The sequence below is a fragment of the Blastomyces dermatitidis genome (assembly GCF_000003525.1).
Source record: "Blastomyces dermatitidis ER-3 genomic scaffold supercont1.3, whole genome shotgun sequence".
Lineage (NCBI taxonomy): Eukaryota > Fungi > Ascomycota > Eurotiomycetes > Onygenales > Ajellomycetaceae > Blastomyces > Blastomyces dermatitidis.
In genome coordinates, this window is record NW_025544776.1 from 342,586 (window position 1) to 347,512 (window position 4,927).

A 4,927-nucleotide genomic window follows, 5' to 3' on the forward strand; every position below is an offset into this window, starting at 1 on the left:
TATAGATAATTTTCATTACATTTACTTCAGAGAACTCTGTCTTTTATAAATAAGTAAAATATACTATTATTTCAGTAATCTTATCAGTGAGACTATTTTAAGTAAGTATAAAGTATTTTATTAAAAGAAGATCTTCTCTCTCTCTTATATTATAGTTTATATTTATTTTAATTCAAATTTTCTAAACTATCTGAGATAGTAATTACAGCTTAAGTAACTCTTATTCAAAGATATTATATATAGACTGACTACTAAGACTATGAATTTCATATTTAATCTTATTTAATCTGATCTCATACATTTCTTAATATGAATCTCACTGAGACTGACTATTAAAAAAATATGTAAAGTGACTATATATCAGATCTTAAAATGAAATTATAACTTGAAAAAAATAAGAAAGTGATCTTATTTAATTTCATTTAATCTCATTCTTAATATAAAGTTACTATTTTTAGACATTTTAAGGTTTTTTTTAAACTATTTTTAATTTTTTAAAAAGTAACACTTTTTAATAACACTTAAATGAGATTTAAAGTCATTTAAAGTAATAAAAATAATTTAAATTGAGAAGTGAAAATCATGATTTTATTTAAAAAATGTGATAAGAGTAGATAGTAAGTCTCACTGAGACAGTATAAGACTACTATCTAATGTTAAAACTATGTAATAAGATTAGACTGACCGTGTAACCGTGTCTGAGATCAGAATCAAACTTTACAGTTATCATGTTATCTAAAAGCATTACTTCTGATCATGATTTGTGTTCATTACATTGATTTCAAATCATGTTATTTCAAATATTAAAGGTCTCAGATTCACTTTTCAAATAAAAATCTAGTTCTGAATAAAGAATATATTTAAATTCTTAGTCATATTTTCATTCTGATCTTATTATTGAGAATGGCATTAAATAAGATTATGAAATCACTTCTTACTTATATAATATTATAACATAGTGCTCATTTGTTGAAAATTCAACAGAGAGTGTTATTAAATATCATTACTTTTCTAAACATAAATTATAATTCATATAATTTTAATTATGAAAAAAACATAAAATACAAAAAAAAAAATAAAAAATAAAAAACAAAACAAACACAAGAAAAAATCACATTAAAAAAAAAAAGAAAAGAAAAAGAAAAAAATAAAAAATAAAAACAAAAAAAATCAAGATCACAGAGCTGCAGTATTCTTAAAATACTTACTTCTCAGAGTTTTTACAATATTTATTATTAATTATATATCTCTCACAGTGAGAGTAACACAGCTGCAATGAGTCATTGTCTTAATATCATCTAATAAATAATCAGTATATATCTGTATAAATGTGAATAATTAGAAAATATACATTTAAAAAGTGTGACTAGAGTGAACTCTGCTGCCACTTGAATAACATCAAGAACAGAACACTGAAATTAATGATTTCTCTTATCAATTTCATAGACAAGATATATGAAGATGATCTTGAAAAATATAAGATTCTTCAACTTCTGATAAAAACAGATCTCACAGAGAGACTCTATTTTCATAATATCAGAGACTGAGTATTATTAAAAAGTATTACTTTCATACAATACATATGCACTTACTGCAGCAATTCACTCTCTGTACATATGACTGAGAATTGCAGCTTTCTCACATCACACAGCTCTCTCTGAAATGCTGCTATCAGTTTGCAACTCACACAGTCTCTCAGTTCAGTATGTACTATGTGTATACAGCTCTGTGTACTGAGGCTGTATTGATTATTATAGCCTGGCATAGTACTCACTTTTCACAAGCCATGTTTCATTTGAGAAGAGGGAGAAAAGACATGACTGTTGTTTTATTAAGAGAGAGATAAATAATTAGTATTATTGAATTAATTTAATTCATCTGTATTTAAAATTTAATTAGTTTATACTCTTTAATTTAAGAATTTCTATAAGTGTTTTAATAGTTTTCATATCAGCTTGAACTTAGTGATAAGTTGAAGAAGAAGAGAAAAGAGAGAAGAAAGAAATGAGAATAACTTATCTTTATAATATAAAAACAGAGAATCACTGCAATTATTCTCTCTAGTAATAAAGATCTGTTTTCTGCATGTATCTCTGATATAGATTATATAATAAATATATACAAAGAATACTAATAGTGCATGTATTGAATGAAGATAATATTACTATATAACACTGTAGCTGTTTCTGTACATCTCTGAAAGCTGTTAATAGTTTCTTTATCTCTTTATATTTGATAAGTTAATAATATATTCTGATGCACTTCTTCTTTCATTATTATTATTATCACTATTATCATTATTACTATTATCATTATCATCATCATTATTATTATTATCACTATTATTATTATATCATTGCCTGTCTTCACCTCTCTCTCAATACTTATTAAAATTAATTATGTCATTTCTCTTCAAATATTCTACAGTTCTGCGGATCATCAAGGTGTGTGAGCACTATCACAGATTGAAGAAAGAGAAGAAGAAGATATTTAAGCACAGAGAGACAGATTGTAAGATATATTATAATACCTTGAAGAGACTCTGTAAGAAAGTAGAATAATAATAATTTTAAGTAATACTTCTGATAGATTTAGACTGAACTAAGTATAGAAATAATGTGAATAATACTGTCTGTGAGAGATTAAAAAAGAAGACAGTGAAGAGTCTCATACAGCAGCAGTAAGATCAGAAGAAGTCTCAAGAATGATTTAAGATCAAGATAAAGAGAGAGAGAGAGAAGAAGAGTATTACTGTAAATAAGCAGTAGTAGAAGAAGATTGAGAAGATATTAAAATAAGAGATAAAGAAGTCAAAACTGATAAATTTTTTATTAAAAGAAAATAATTTTTAATAACACTTCTGTTCTTTAATGGATTAGCAGGAGCTGATAGAGAAGAAGAGAATTAAGGCCTTGTTCAGGTCTCAAATGCACTCTATGATTCAGAACATTAAGAAGACAGCTCTGCTCTCTGAGTATGTCAATCTGCTTACTACTGAGATGAAACCTGAGACAGCAGATCAGAAAATGCAGGATTTTAAGACATAGATTAATCTGACTGAGAGAGAGCAGTAGAAACCCTTCTCTGAGAAGACAGTAGAGAGAGATTTTAAGATAATTATCATCTCAGATGAGAAGAAGAAGAAGAAGAAGAAGAAGAAGAAGAAGAAGAATGAGAAGTAAATTGTAAAGAATAATAAGAAGAATGAGAAAGAGAAGAAATAGATTTTTTTCTTTTTATATTAGTTAGTTATAAGTTTAAGTTTTTAATTATTAATAATTAAAATTGATTTTAAGTTTTCAAAAATTATTGTACAAGTTGTAATCAAGTCAGAAATAATATATATATATATATATATTTAACTATCATGATTCACAAATCACTATAATATATAAGTATCAATATTTTTTCAACATTGATATTTACAATATTAATATATTTTTAATAATATTATCTGATAATATAATTTAATAACACTCTCTTTCACAATATTAATATATTTCAAGAAATATAATAGAGATTAATCAAGATTATTTATTTACTTTTATATATTAATAATATTCAATCTGAGTTAGTACTAAAATTATAACTAAGCTAAGAAATAAGATTATTTTCTCTTATATTAATTCTTCTTACATATATCAGTGATCAGTTATTGAAAATAAATTATTATCTTTCTCAAATTATTATTATATCTTCTGAATTCACTTCTTTCACTTCTTTTACTTCTATTGAAGATTTATAAACTCTTTAAGAAATTACTGTGAATTACAAAGTCTATATTATTTATAATTCAACACAGAATGCTCTCTTTTAATTATAATAAATAACTACTTTATTCTTCACATCTGATTTCAGGTCATAAAATTTATGAAAAACTCAACACAAATATCAAGATAAACTATGAAATAATTATCAATAAATTGTATTACAGATTACTGAAGAGTTATCTCTTTACTGCAATTACTATAACTTTATTCAGAAACATTCATTATAAACTGATTATAACTCTGAAGAAATTTCCTGATATCTGAAGTTATTAGAATACAGATAATAAAAGAAAAATAATTAGAAAATTACTACTAAGCTGATAAGTTACTCTACTAGATAATAATTTTTAATAACACTAACTTTCTAATTTGAAGAAAATTATGTAAAAACAATCTCATATCAGTACTCTGATTTCATAACTCTTATCTGATAACTTTTATGAATAATTACTTTATATGTATATATCTCTGAATCTTTCTCTTTAATTAATTAAAAACTCTGAATTCTGAACACTTCTTCAAATGTTTAATTCAAATCTTTATATTCTATATCAATTCTGTCTTCAGTTCAATCTTAAGACATACTACAAAGTTAATATATAATATCTAGAATCAGAGTTGAAGAATCATCAAAGAGTATCTCTCACAGTGAATGCATGAACTAGTATAAACAATCTTATATTTATGAGAGTTACATGTTATTACATTGATGAGAACTGAACTTATTAAAAGACATTAATTGAATTTAAATCATTGATTAGTAGTTATACTGAGAATTATATAACAGAGATATTAATAACTGTGATTAAAAATAACTATTAAGATATTAGTCTCAGTCTTCTTATAATTATAACTGATAATGCTGCAAATAACTATACTATGATGAAGAGCTTGAAGCAAAAATTGACTTTGTATTTTTAAAATAACAAACAAGGTCATATTCTCTGCATTGCTCATGTGATTTAACTTGTAATATAAACACTGATAAAGAATCTTAACATCAATCAAGATAAAGAATAATGAGATAACTGATTCTTGAGATGAGAATGAGATGAAAGTAATTACTCAAGTAACTTTTATATTCACTTTATAAAAGATAATATTTTTTATATACTTTTTAATATTGCTTTTTAATAACACTTTTGATAATGCTACTG